Source organism: Macrobrachium rosenbergii, chromosome 41, assembly GCF_040412425.1.
Source record: "Macrobrachium rosenbergii isolate ZJJX-2024 chromosome 41, ASM4041242v1, whole genome shotgun sequence".
NCBI classification, from domain to species: Eukaryota; Metazoa; Arthropoda; class Malacostraca; order Decapoda; family Palaemonidae; genus Macrobrachium; species Macrobrachium rosenbergii.
Window position 1 is genome coordinate 75,606,661 of NC_089781.1, and position 15,000 is coordinate 75,621,660.

The window sequence follows — 15,000 nt, forward strand, 5'->3', positions numbered from 1 at the left end:
AAAACTTTCAAATGAATTCAGAAATAAAATGTAAAAAATTTCAGTTCTCAATTTATAAATCCCCACCTGCTTGAATATCATTAATCAATATAATATTAATCCTGTGTTTTAATATCCATGACATAAACTAGACTTTTGAGCTGAGCAAAGTAACTGGATCATAATATATGCTGAAAAGTGAGAACATCAAACATTATAAATACTATATAAATGCTCCTACTACTCTCCTTTCGGCCTACTTTCCTGTCCCTATATGAGTATAGCGCGACGATTATAGCATCTAATTTTATTAAATAGCGCCTCGATAGCGCAGTAGGCAGCGCGTCAGTCTCATAATCTGAAGGTCGTGAGTTCGATCCTCACTCGGGGCAGTTCAGTTTTCTAAATTGACTGTGTGGTAGTTAAGAAGTGCACAGAAAATTAATAAGTAATACTGAGAAAAGTCAAATTACCTGTGACCTAGATAACAGTAATTGTAATCATTTTGTGGGACAGCTCTTCTCCATTACTAAAGGGGGAATGTAAATGTTAAAAATTCTAAATATTTATGCTATTGATTATCAAATGGAGAACAAATCAACAATGTCCAATAAGTTTAAATCTTTCTTAAGAAAAACTTGCACTCAGGAAGGTAACATATTCCCTATCTTATCAGTTTTTGTACATCTGTTTAAACTTTGCCATATCTTTTGTGACAAATTATCAGACAGAGTATATGTAGCTTAACTGACTTATCTCAGTCTCTTGGTGTGCATCTCAATTTTTATAAGATAATTCATGAACTCAAAATACATGTTTTCAATACTATTCCCGCTCCATTCGACCGTTGTAAATAGAGTCCTACAAAACCAATTTCAGGAAATTACATAGACCTGTATACTAGAACTTTATAACTTACAAATGCAGGAATTAAATACATCATGTATTTCAAAGGAATATAAAAATAATGTAAGTTATTTTGCACTGAAAAAACTGTCACTTATTTTAAATTTGAAATTCTTAACTTTCCAATGAATTCAGATATAAAACTTTAAAAAATTCAGTTTTCTATTCATAAATCCCCCATCTGATCGAATATCCCTATTGATCAATATAATATTAGTCCTGTGCTTTAATATCCATGACATATACTAGACTTCTGAGCTGTGCAAAGTAACTGAATCATAATATATGCTGAAATGTAAGGACATCAAAAATTATAAATACTATAAATACTCCTACTATTCTCTTTTCGGCCTACTTTACTGTCCCTAAGAGCATTGAGTGTAGTTCGACGATTATCGCATTCATTTTTATAATATAACGCCTCGATAGCGCAGTAGGCAGCGCGTCAGTCTCATAATCTGAAGGTCGTGAGTTCGATCCTCACTCGGGGCAGTTCAGTTTTCTAAACTATCTATGTGATGATTATAAAGTGCGTAGAAAATTAATGCATAATACCGAGAAAAGCCAAATTAGCTGTAACTGATGACATTAGCGTTATAGGTTACTGTGATCATTTTGTGGGACACAATTCTCCTCCATTACAAAAAAGGGCAATGTAAATGTTAAAAATTCTAAATATTTATGCTATTGATTATCAAATAGGGGACAAACCAACAATACCCAATGAGTTTAAACCTCTTTCTTAAGAAAAGCTTGCAATCAGAAAGGTATACTATTCCCTAATCTAATAAGTTTTTATACGTCTTTTTAAACTTTACCATATCTTTTGTGATAAATTATAAGACAGAATATATATAACACTACTGCATTAATTCAGTCTCTTGGTGTGCATCTCAATTTTGATAAGATAATTCACGAACTTAAAGTACATGTTTTCAATATTATTCCCACTCCAATCGACCGTTGTAAATAAAGTCCTATATTTACATGAACCTGTATGCAAGAACTTTATAACTTCCAAATGCAGGAATTAAAATCACAATTTTTGAAAGTAAATTGTATTTTTCCTAACTATACAAACCTAAGGTACTTTACATTAGGTGTATGCAATGTAAAGGATCTTAGGTTTGTATATCGTGTTGGAACAATTTGAAATTCATAAATTTCAAATGAATTCAGAAATAAAATAATAAAAATCTCAGATTCCCATTCATAAATCCCCCATCTGTTCGAATATCCCTATTTAATATAATAATTAATCCTGTGCTTTAATATACATGACATAAACTACACTTTTGAGCTGAGCAAAGTAACTGGATCATAATATATGCTGAAAAGTAAGGACATCAAACATTATAAATACTGTATAAATACTCCTACTACTCTCCTTTCGGTTTATTTTCCTGTCCCTATATACTTTGAGTATAGCGCGACGATTATAGCATTCATTTTTATAATATAGCGCCTCGATAGCGCAGTAGGCAGCGCGTCAGTCTCATAATCTGAAGGTCGTGAGTTCGATCCTCACTCGGGGCAATTAAGTTTTCTAAACTGACTGTGCGGTGATTATGAAGTGCATAGAAAATTAATACATGATATCTAGAAAAGCCAAATTATCTGTGACCTCGATAACAGTAGCATTAAAGGTTACTGTGATCATTTTGTGGGACACAACTCTTCTCCATTATGAAAGGGTATTGTAAATGTTAAAAATTCTAAATAATATTTATGATGTTGATTATCAAATAGGGGACAAATCAACAATGCTCAATGAGTTTAAATCTCTTTCTTAAGAAAAACTTGCACTCAAAAAGATACACTATTCCTTAATCTAATCAGTTTTTGTACATCTTTTTAAACTTTACCATATGTTTTGTGATAAGGCATAAGATAGAATATATATAACTTAACTGACTTAACTCAGTCTCTTGGTGTGTCTCAATTTTTATAAGATAATTCATGAACTCAAAATACATGTTTTCAGTACTGTTCCCGCTCCATTCGACCGTTGTAAATAAAGTCCTGCAAAACAATTTTTCAGCTATTTACATGGACCTGTATGCAAGAACTTTATAATTTACAAGTGCAGGAATTAAATAAATCCTTTATTTCAATGGAATATAAAAAATGATGTAACAAAGTTATTTTACATTAAAACTGTCACTTGATTCAAGTTTGAAATTAATAACTTTCAAATCATTTCAGAAATAACATTTTAAAATTTCAGTTTTCCGTTCATAAACCCCCATCTGCTCGAATATCCCTAACCAGTCAATATAATATTAATCCTGTGATTTAATATACATAACAAACTAGACTTTTGAGCTGAGCAAAGTAACTGGATAAAATATCTGCTGAAATGTAAGGACATCAAACATTATAAATGCTATAAATATTCCTACTTATCTCTCTTTTGGCCTACTTTACTGTCCCTAAATACTTTGAGTGTAGTTCGACGATTATTGCCTTTATTTTTGTAATATAGCGCCTCGATAGCGCAGTAGGCAGCGCGTCAGTCTCATAATCTGAAGGTCGTGAGTTCGATCCTCACTCGGGGCAGTTCAGTTTTCTAAACTGTCTACGTGACGATTATGAAGTGCATAGAAAATTAGTACATAATACCAAGAAAAACCAAATTAGCTGTAACCTTGATAACATTAGTGTTATAGGTTACTGTGATCATTTTGTGGGACAACTCTTCTCCATTACAAAAGTGGCAAGGTAAATGTTGAAATTCTAAATATTTATGCTACCAATTGTCAAATAAGGAACAAATCAACAATGCACAGTGAGTTTAAATAACTTCAAGAAAAACTTGCACTCAGGAAGGTAAAATATTCCCTAATCTTATCAATTTTTGTACATCTTTTTAAACTTTACCATATCCTTTCTGAAAAATTATAAGTCAGTATATATAACTTATCTGAATTAATTCAGACTCTTTGTGTGCGTCTCAATTTTTATAAGATAATTCATGAACTTAAAATACATGTTTTCAATACTATTCCCACTCCATTCGACCGTTGTAAATAAAGTCCTGTAAAACAATTTTCAGCTATTTACATGGACCTGTATACTAGAACTTTATAACTTCCAAATGCAGGAATTAAATAAATCATGTATTTCAAAGGAATATAAAAATATTAATTTATTTTACATTTAGCAAACTGTCACTCAATTTAAATTTGAAATTCATAAAGTTCACACGAATTCAGGAATAAAATAATAAAAAGTTTCAGTTTCCCATTCATAAATCCCCCTTCTGCTCGAATAGGGAATTCAAATTTGAAATTCATAAATTTCAAATGAATTCAGAAATAAAATAATAAAAATCTCAGTTTCCCATTCATAAATCCCCCATCTGTTCGATTATCCCTATTTTCAATATAATATTAGTCCTGTGTTTTAATATCCATGACATAAACTACACTTCTGAGCTAAGTAAAGTAACTGGTTCATAATATATGGTAAAAATTAAGGACATCAAACATTATAAATACTATATAAATACCCCTACTATTCTCCTTTTCGGCTATTTTCCTGTCCCTATATACTTTGAGTATAGCGCGACGATTATAGCATTTATTTTTATAATATAGCGCCTCGATAGCGCAGTAGGCAGCGCGTCAGTCTCATAATCTGAAGGTCGTGAGTTCGATCCTCACTCAGTGATTATGAAGTGCACAAAAATTAATATATGATATCTAGAAAAGCCAAATTATCTGTGACCTCGATAACAGTAGCATTAAAGGTTACTGTGATCATTTTGTGGGACACAACTCTTCTCCATTATGAAAGGGTATTGTAAATGTTAAAAATTTTCTAAATAATATTTATGCTGTTGATTATCAAATAGGGGACAAATCAACAATGCTCAATGAGTTTAAATCTCTTTCTTAAGAAAAACTTGCACTCAAAAAGAAATTCCCTAATCTAATGTGTTTGTACATCTTTTAAACTTTACCATATGTTTTGTGATAAGGCATAAGATAGAATATATATAACCTAACTGACTTAATCAGTCTCTTGGTGTGTCTCACATAAGATAATTCATGAACTCAAAATTATGTTTTCAGTACTGTTTGCTCCATTCGACTGTTGTAAAATAAAGTCCTGCAAAACAATTTTTAGCTATTTACATGGACCTATGCAAGAACTTTATAATTTATATAATTAAATAAATCCTTTATTTCAATGGAATATAAAAAATGATGTAACAAAGTTATTTTACATTAAAACTATCACTTGATTCAAGTTTGAAATCATTTCCAGAAATAACATTTTAAAATTTCATATAAACCCCCATCTGCTCGAATATCCCTAACCAGTCAATATAATATTAATCCTGTGATTTAATATACCAAACTAGACTTTTGAGCTGAGCAAAGTAACTGGATAAAATATCTGCTGAAATGTAAGGACATCAAACATTATAAATGCTATAAATATTCCTACTAAAGTACTTTGAGTGTAGTTTGACGATTATTGCCTTTATTTTTTGTAATATAGCGCCTCGATAGCGCAGTAGGCAGCGCGTCAGTCTCATAATCTGAAGGTCGTGAGTTCGATCCTCACTCGGGGCAGTTCAGTTTTCTAAACTGTCTACGTGACGATTATGAAGTGCATAGAAAATTAGTACATAATACCAAGAAAAACCAAATTAACTCAACCTTGATAACATTAGTGTTATAGGTTACTGTGATCATTTTGTGGGACAACTCTTCTCCATTACAAAAGTGGCAAGGTAAATGTTGAAATTCTAAATATTTATGCTACCAATTGTCAAATAAGGAACAAATCAACAATGCACAGTGAGTTTAAATAACTTCAAGAAAACTTGCACTTAAAATATTCCCTAATCTTATCAATTTTTGTACATCTTTTAAACTTTACCATATCCTTTCTGAAAAATTATAAGTCAGTATATATAACTTCCTGAATTAATTCAGTCTATTGGTGCATGTCTCAATTTTTATAAGATAATTCATGAACTTAAAATACATGTTTTCAATACTATTCCCACTCCATTCAACCGTTGTAAATAAAGTCCTGTAAAACAAATTTTAGCTAACATGGACCTGTTACTAGAACTTTATAACTTCCAAATGCAGAATTAAATAAATCATGTATTTCAAAGGAATATAAAAATATTAATTTATTTTACATTTAGCAAACTGTCACTCAATTTAAATTTGAAATTCATAAAGTTCACAATGAATTCAGGAATAAAATAATAAAAATTTCAGTTTCCCATTCATAAATCCCCTTCTGTCGAATAGAATTCAAATTTGAAATTCATAAATTTCAAATGAATTCATAAAATAATAAAAATCTCAGTTTCCCATTCATAAATCCCCCATCTGTTCGATTATCCCTATTTTCAATATAATATTAGTCCTGTGTTTTAATATCCATGACATAAACTACACTTCTGAGCTAAGTAAAGTAACTGGTTCATAATATATGGTAAAAATTAAGGACATCAAACATTATAAATACTATATAAATACCCCTACTATTCTCCTTTCGGCCTATTTTCCTGTCCCTATATACTTTGAGTATAGCGCGACGATTATAGCATTTATTTTTATAATATAGCGCCTCGATAGCGCAGTAGGCAGCGCGTCAGTCTCATAATCTGAAGGTCGTGAGTTCGATCCTCACTCGGGGCAATTAAGTTTTCTAAACTCACTGTGCGGTGATTATGAAGTGCACAAAAAATTAATACATGATATCTAGAAAAGCCAAATTATCTGTGACCTCGATAACAGTAGCATTAAAGGTTACTGTGATCATTTTGTGGGACACAACTCTTCTCCATTATGAAAGGGTATTGTAAACGTTAAAAATTCTAAATATTTATGCTGTTGGTTATCAAATAGGGGGCAAATCAACAATGCTCAATGAGTTTAAATCTCTTTCTTAAGAAAACTTGCACTCAGAAAAAGCCTATTATTCCCTAATCTAATCAGTTTTTGTACATGTTTTAAATTATATCTTTGAGATAAATTTTAAGATATAATATAATATATATATATATATATATATATATATATATATATATATATATATATATATATATATATATATATATATATATATAACAAAGTCTCTTGGTGTGTGTCTCAATTTTTATAAGATAATTCATGAACTCAAAATGCATGTTTTCAGTACTATTCCCATTCCATTCGACCATTGTAAATAAAGTCCTACAAAACAATTTTCAGCAATTTACATGGACCTGTATGCAAGGACTTTATAACTTCCAAATGCAGGAATTAAATAAATCCTTTATTTCAATGGAAAATAAAAAATGATGTAACAAAATTATTTTACATAAAAAAACTCACTCAATTTAAATCTGAAATTTATAACTTTCAAATTAATTCAGAAATAAAATTTAAAAATTTCAGTTTTCCGTTCATAAATCCCCCATCTGCTCGAATATCCCTAACCAATCAATATAATAACAAACCTGTCCTTTAATATACATAACAAACTAGACTTTTGAGCTGAGCAAAGTAACTGGATCAAATATCTGCTGAAATGTAAGGACATCAAACATTATAAATGTTATAAACATTCCTACTATTCTCCTTTCGGCCTACCTTGCTTTCCCTAAATACTTTCAGTAGTAGCGCGACGATTATTGCATTTATTTTTATAATATAGCGCCTCGATAGCGCAGTAGGCAGCGCGTCAGTCTCATAATCTGAAGGTCGTGAGTTCGATCCTCACTCGGGGCAGTTCAGTTTTCTAAACTGACTGTGTGGTGATTATGAAGTGCATAGAAAATTAATACGTAATACTGAGGAAAGCCAAATTAGCTGTGACGTCGATAACAGTACCTGTGATAATTTTGCGGACACAACTCTACTCCATTACAAAAGGGTAATATAAATGTTAAAAATTTTCAATAATTATGCTATTGATTATTAAGTGGAGAACAAATCAACAATGCTCAGTGAGTTGAAATCCCTTTCTTAAGAAAAACTTGCACTCAGGATGGTATAAGGAAGGTATACTCTTCCCTAATCTCATCAGTTTTTATATAACTTTTCTGACTTAACTCAGTCTCTTGGTGTCTGACTCAATCTTTATAAGATAATTTATGAACTCAAAATACATGTTTTCAATACTATTCCTGCCCCATTCAATCATTGTAAATAAAGTCCTATAACACAATCTTCAGCAAATTACATGGACCTGTAAGCTAGAATTTTATAACTTCCAAATGCAGGAATTAAATAAATCATGTATTTCAAAGGAATATAAAAAATAATGTAACAAAGTTATTTTACTTTGAAAAAAACTGTCACTCGATTTAAATTTGAAATTCATAACTTTCCAATGAATTTAGAAATGTTAAATGTTAAAAATTTCAGTTTTCCATTCATAAATCCCCCATCTGCTCGAATATCCCTAATCAATATCATATTAACCCTGTGCTTTAAAAATATCCATGACATAAACTAGAGTTCTGAGCTGAGCAAAGTAACTGGATCATAACATATGCTGAAGGACATCAAACATTATAAATGTTATAAATACTCTACTATTCTCCTTTCAGCTTACTTTCCTGTCCCTAGGTATTTTGAGTAGTAGCACGGCGATTATAGCATTTATTTTTATAATATAGAGCCTCGATAGCGCAGTAGGCAGCGCGTCAGTCTCATAATCTGAAGGTCGTGAGTTCGATCCTCACTCGGGGCAATTAAGTTTTCTAAACTGACTGTGCGGTGATTATGAAGTGCATAGAAAATCAATACCTGATATCTAGAAAAGCCAAATTATCTGTGACCTTGATAACAGTAGCATTAAAGATTACTGCGATCATTTTGTGGGACACAGCTCTTCTCCATTATGAAAGGGTATTGTAAATGTTAAAAATTCTAAATATTTATCCTGTTGATTATCAAATAGGGGACAAATCAACAATGCTCAATGCGTTTAAATCTCTTTCTTAAGAAAAACTTGCACTCAAAAAGATACGCTATTCCCTAATCTAATAAGTTTTTGTACATCTTATTAACTATATCTTTTGTGATAAATTTCAAGATATAATATAAATAACTTAACTGACTTAACTCAGTCTCTTGGTGTCTCAATTTTTATAAGATAATTCATGAACTTAAAATGCATGTTATCAGTAATGTTCCCGATCCATTCGACCGTTGTGAATAAAGTCCTACAAAACAATTTTCAGCAATTTACATGGGGTTGTATGCAAGAACTTTATAACTTACAAGTGCAGGAATTAAATAAATCCCTCATTTCAATGGAATATAAAAAATGATGTAACAAAGTTATTTTACATTAAAACTGTCACTTGATTCAAGTTTGAAATTAATAACTTTCAAATTAATTCCGAAATAAAATTTAAAAATTTCAGTTTTCCATTCATAAACCCCCATCTGCTTGAATACCCCTAATCAGTTAATATAACATTAATCCTGTGATTTAATATACATAACAAACTAGGCTTCTGAGCTGAGCAAAGTAACTGGCTCAAATATCTGCTGAAATGTAAGGACATCAAACATTATAAATGCTATAAATATTCCTACTATTCTCCTTTTGGCCTACTTTGCTGTCCCTAAATACTATGAGTAGCAGCGCGACGATTATAGCATTTATTATTATAATATAGCGCCTCGATAGCGCAGTAGGCAGCGCGTCAGTCTCATAATCTGAAGGTCGTGAGTTCGATCCTCACTCGGGGCAGTTCAGTTTTCTAAACTGACTGTCTGGTGATCATAGAGTGCATTAAAAATTAATACGTAATACTGAGAAAAGCCAAATTATTTGTGACCTTGATAACAGCACTGTTGCAGGTAATTGTGATCAATTTGCAGGACAGTACTGCTCCATTACAAAAGGATTAATATAAATGTTAAAAATTTTCAATATTTATGCTGTTGATTATCAAATCGGGAAATCAACAACGCTCAATGAGTTTAAACCCATTTTTCTTACAAAAAACTTGCACCCAGGAAGGTATACTATTCCCTAATCTTATAAGTATTTGTACATCTTTTTAAACTCTACCACATTTTTCGTGACAAATTATAAGCCACATTATATATATACCCCATCTGACTTGTCTCAGTCCTTTTGTGTACATTTCAATATTTATATGAGATCAAAATATATTTTCGGTTCTATTCCCACCCCCACTCAACTGTTGAAAATAAAATCTTACAAAACAAATTTCTTCAATTTACATGGACCTGCATGCTAGAACTTTGTAACTTCTAAATGAAGGAATGAAGTAAATCATTTTACTGTCCTCATCTTTTCTTTAAATTACTAATATATATATATATATATATATATATATATATATATATATATATATATATATATATATATATATATATATATATATATATATATATATATATATATATATATATATTTTATAATGATGATACACAAACCCTCCTTTTCTACCATCACCTTTATTTCTTCTTATAACACACGACTACTCACAATGTTTTCTCTAGTGTCCAGTACCTCCATTTTTTTAAACATTCTAATAAAGGCTTTAAGACTCATTAAAAGGCAGCAGCGCAGCGAGTTTAGCTTGATTCATTTGAATGTAGCGCCTCGATAGCGCAGTAGGCAGCGCGTCAGTCTCATAATCTGAAGGTCGTGAGTTCGATCCTCACTCGGGGCAGCAACTATTTTACAAACTGTAGTGAGAACTGAACGTTCTAGCAGTTAAAAGCATTGCACTTGTCAGGCTCGCGATTTATTAAAAAACTTTCATAAGATCTTGCTAAACATCCGTATTTTAAGCACTTTAACCAAGTGACTAAGCCACCTTGTTCTTTCGTTTTAGCTTAAACTTGTCTTATGCTAACAAGGGGTCTTGCTCCAGCAGCATACCTTAACTACTAAACCATATTGAACCTTTCATATTAAGTTGCATACGGTATGGCATACTATTAGAAATTCAAATAAGAAATTGCATTTTCGTTTCTCTCAAGTTAGCAAGTAATACTTCTGCTTTACGAAGGGAAATTTTGCCTTTCATTCCACCTCCCATGGCTAACAGGCAATCAAACTTCCCTGTAAATTACATTTAAACTGATATTTTCAATTTTGATCTGAAGGCAAACCTTAGAGTTTCTTTTTGTCGTAATTAATATCAGTAATGAGCGTCATGATTTGAGACTAAACGACGTGATAAAAGTATAATAAATAAAAATGCAACGAAATACATTCAAAGATTTTATGACGAGCTGAGGCTCCTCCTCCTTGTTATGTCCCGGATGAGTGATTGGGGTCATAAAGCCTGCCTTGGCAAAGGAAGAGTAATGGTTCAACAATAGCAATAATAATAATTGTAGCTGAGGCGAGTTGGGTAGAGGGGATAAATTTCAGAGAGAGGGAACATCGAAAAGCAAGACACACACAGGGGGCTCTAGAGGATAGAGGACGGGGAATCCCAATGGATAGGGGCAGGAATGACCCCAGGGGACAAGGCAGGGAAGGGCATGCATTAGCAGTTACAGGGGGAAATGATATGGAGATCCAACACGCCAACCTTATCTTTATGGCTTTGCCGACCGCATGCGACGAAAGACCCTTACCCAACACAGCACACCGGATATTTAATGCGTGAAGCGAGTGTATATAGTAGTGTGTAAGGGGGCCTTCAAGCTTCCTATCATACAAGAGAGAGAGAGAGAGAGAGAGAGAGAGAGAGAGAGAGAGAGAGAGAGAGAGAGAGAGAGAGTTACCTTAGGTAAGATGGACTCTGGTACCTGGATCTTTGGGTCTATCCTTCACCTATGAGAAACACATACTATTTTCTCCTGGAACAGCGGATGACTACTTCCAGAGTGACGAACGTTCACTGTCCCTTGGGAAATGTCAGCTGTTGTTTAATTTACAAGTTTTCATGACAAAATCCAGAATTCTAAACTTCGATTTGCCTTATCATAGATAATTCGTTTTTAGAGCACTTTTTAAGTTTAATTCATTCTTAAGAGAGGTTCATACGCGGCATTCACGGCAGTTTACTAATGAAATCATTTACTAAATAGCTTTGACTGATTAGGAATTTCTACACGGATATCCATCCCATAAATCAACTGAAAAAGTGAAAACGATGCCAAACGCAAGAAGAGAGTATTCACACGATGCAAATATATATGAACTCACGAATGAAGTTAAGCGGTTTTTGTTTGTATATTATGCATAACGGACGTGTTTAGGATGATGCGCAGTGGCAATTTGTAATTTAATATCATTACTTTTAAGGGAGCACTAGCCTATACTCACTAACAAGAACGGGAAGAGGATTTCGGTAAAGATAAGGATTGTTATTAACAAAATGTTTTCGTAACGGTGACCGCCCTAAATAAAAACCCGATAGTCCGAAGGTCCGATAGTCCGAACGTCACCCCGATTAGTCCGAAGGTCCGATAGTCCGAAACAGAAGGCCCGATAGTCCGACGGCTTCATTTAAACCCTCAATAAATACGAAAATTGTAACCAGTAAACACCCATAAAAATAACCTGTAACCTTTAAGAACTATCCGGCCTTGGACTAACGGACTGTAAAATCATAAAAAAAACCCTGAATAATTTATTAAAACTCATTATTTGACATTTAAACTTCAAGAAATTGAACGCATTCGAGTGGGAGGAACTGGCCTTTAAGAAAACCGTTAAAATCGTAACACATAAATAAAAACCCTGAAAGTACTTCACTTCACCCATTATTAAAACTACGAAACACACTTCATTTGGTTTCATTTAAACTTCTCAAGAAATTGAGGTATTCCAGTCTGATAACCTGTAACCTTTAAGAAAACCGCTTGGATTTAAAATCATAAAAAAACAATAATTTTACAGTCATTATCTTGACATTCAACCAGGTCAACGCAATCGATTGGGAGGACTGGCTCTGAAACGTTATCCATGTAAGGAAGATGCCTTCCAAAGCTATCATCCGTCAAAAGGAGCTATCACACCCTGTCTCAGGACATTCGTCCTGGAGAGAGAGAGAGAGAGAGAGAGAGAGAGAGAGAGAGAGAGAGAGAGAGAGAAGGGGGAGGGCGCACTGTCGAGAACGGGAAGGTTACAAGCCTCAGATAACAGAGGCAGGTTTGTTATCGAATTGGTCTTGCGGAATATTCAGGCGTTACTGGAAAAAACTTGAAGCAAAACTTACGGGCCTAGTATGATCACACTCGGTCACACTGAAGCCTAAAGGCCACTAGGATAGTATTAGCAATAGTAGTGGTAGTACACGTTGTTCTTAAAATATATTATATTCAGGATACGGATATAGACATGACATGATAGGTTCTCAGTTATGCTATTTTAGACACATGATATAACAATGTACAGTAGTTCAACTCCCACAGCCTATGGGTGATAAACTGCAAGTTTGACTTGCAGTCGCCTAGCCTAGGGCTAGCAGCCCCCTTCACCAATTGCCCATATATACTCATGCGGAATGAAAGCATGTTGGTCCGGTCTTAGGGACGGTACGTAAAGTCCGTAGGGACGAGACTCATTTCCTCGACCCTGTCTTATATTACTGACATTTTTGACGAATTGGGAATAATAATAATAATAATAATAATAATAATAATAATAATAATAATAATAATAATAATAATAATAATAATAAATAACCTTGTTATGTAACATTGCAATAACTTGCAAATTACCACGAGATAATTCTTCTGTAAGTTTAGCCTCCCAGTCCGGATTACTGCAGAATAGCTAATTAAAATTTCAATGACCTGACCCCTCAATGCAGGTAACATTCGTGTCTATGAAGACTGAAAACAAGTTTACTTTTTCACATAAAACACAGCTTAACTCCGGCAACCCGATTCTCCACAGCTCGAGTCATTCTATTTGGTTTTATTCATATTTTAAAGACAGTTTTTCATCTTTTCAGAAGCATCGAACACCTTGCCTTTTCAATGGTGATTATCTTATATTCCAAGGTAGTCAACTATGAGGGGAGAGAGGGAGAGAGAGAGAGAGAAAGATATGGACTGATTTCACAAGCCAATTCTCAAAGGCAAAACTCATTTTTCCCCTCCAAATTTCCTCGAGAGAGAGAGAGAGAGAGAGAGAGAGAGAGAGAGAGAGAGAGAGAGAGAGAGAGAGAGAGAGAGAGAGAGAGAGAGATGGACTGATTTCAGAAGCCAATTTTCAAAGGCAAAACCCCTTTTTTCCTCTCCAAATTTCCCCCAAAAATAGAGAGAGAGAGAGAGAGAGAGAGAGAGAGAGAGAGAGAGAGAGAGAGAGAGAGAGAGAGAGAGAGAGAGAGATGGACTCATTTCACAAGCCAATTTTCAAAGGCAAAACCCATTTTTTCCTCTCAATATATATATATATATATATATATATATATATATATATATATATATATATATATATATATATATATATATATATATATATATATATATAGATAGATAGATAGATAGATAGATAGATAGATAGATAGATAGATAGATAGATAGATAGATAGATAGATAGAGAAAGAGAGAGAGAGAATGGACTGATTTCACAAGCCAATTTTCAAAGGCAAACCCATTTTTTCCTCCCCAAATTTCCCCGAAAATACAGAGAGAGAGAGAGAGAGAGAGAGAGAGAGAGAGAGAGAGAGAGAGAGAGAGAGAGAGAGAGAGAGAGATGGATGGACTAATTTCACAAGCCAATTTTCAAAGGCAAAACCCATTTTTTCCTCTCCAATATATATACAGCATATATATACGTATATATACATATATATATATATATATATATATATATATATATATATATATATATATATATATATATATATATATATATATAGAGATAGATAGATAGATAGAGAGAGAGAGAGAGAGAGAGAATGGACTGATTTCACAAGCCAATTTTTCAAGGAAACCCATTTTTTCCTCTCCAAATTTCCCCGAAAAGAGAGAGAGAGAGAGAAAGAGAGAGAATGGACTGATTTCACAAGCCAATTTTCAAAGGCAAAACCCATTTTTTCCTCTCCAAATTTCCCCGAGAGAGAGAGAGAGAGAGAGAGAGAGAGAGAGAGAGAGAGAGATTGAATGATCCCACCACAAGCCAATTTTCAAAGAC

At 33.0% G+C, this 15,000-nt stretch overlaps 10 non-coding genes across 10 annotated transcripts; all 10 read left to right on the plus strand.

Annotated features, from left to right (window-relative positions):
- Nucleotides 1-298: 298 nt before the first annotated feature.
- Nucleotides 299-371, plus strand: TRNAM-CAU (transfer RNA methionine (anticodon CAU)). The gene has a single exon. It is a non-coding gene; the product is annotated as a tRNA-Met (tRNA).
- Nucleotides 372-1,304: 933 nt separating this feature from the next.
- On the plus strand, nucleotides 1,305-1,377 carry TRNAM-CAU (transfer RNA methionine (anticodon CAU)). Its single transcript has one exon. It is a non-coding gene; the product is annotated as a tRNA-Met (tRNA).
- A 971-nt stretch (nucleotides 1,378-2,348) lies between these two features.
- TRNAM-CAU (transfer RNA methionine (anticodon CAU)) lies at nucleotides 2,349-2,421 on the plus strand. Its single transcript has one exon. It is a non-coding gene; the product is annotated as a tRNA-Met (tRNA).
- A 950-nt stretch (nucleotides 2,422-3,371) lies between these two features.
- Nucleotides 3,372-3,444, plus strand: TRNAM-CAU (transfer RNA methionine (anticodon CAU)). Its single transcript has one exon. It is a non-coding gene; the product is annotated as a tRNA-Met (tRNA).
- Nucleotides 3,445-5,395: 1,951 nt separating this feature from the next.
- Nucleotides 5,396-5,468, plus strand: TRNAM-CAU (transfer RNA methionine (anticodon CAU)). Its single transcript has one exon. It is a non-coding gene; the product is annotated as a tRNA-Met (tRNA).
- Nucleotides 5,469-6,484: 1,016 nt separating this feature from the next.
- Nucleotides 6,485-6,557, plus strand: TRNAM-CAU (transfer RNA methionine (anticodon CAU)). The gene has a single exon. It is a non-coding gene; the product is annotated as a tRNA-Met (tRNA).
- Nucleotides 6,558-7,558: 1,001 nt separating this feature from the next.
- TRNAM-CAU (transfer RNA methionine (anticodon CAU)) lies at nucleotides 7,559-7,631 on the plus strand. Its single transcript has one exon. It is a non-coding gene; the product is annotated as a tRNA-Met (tRNA).
- Nucleotides 7,632-8,525: 894 nt separating this feature from the next.
- TRNAM-CAU (transfer RNA methionine (anticodon CAU)) lies at nucleotides 8,526-8,598 on the plus strand. Its single transcript has one exon. It is a non-coding gene; the product is annotated as a tRNA-Met (tRNA).
- A 938-nt stretch (nucleotides 8,599-9,536) lies between these two features.
- Nucleotides 9,537-9,609, plus strand: TRNAM-CAU (transfer RNA methionine (anticodon CAU)). Its single transcript has one exon. It is a non-coding gene; the product is annotated as a tRNA-Met (tRNA).
- An 882-nt stretch (nucleotides 9,610-10,491) lies between these two features.
- On the plus strand, nucleotides 10,492-10,564 carry TRNAM-CAU (transfer RNA methionine (anticodon CAU)). Its single transcript has one exon. It is a non-coding gene; the product is annotated as a tRNA-Met (tRNA).
- Nucleotides 10,565-15,000: the final 4,436 nt, after the last annotated feature.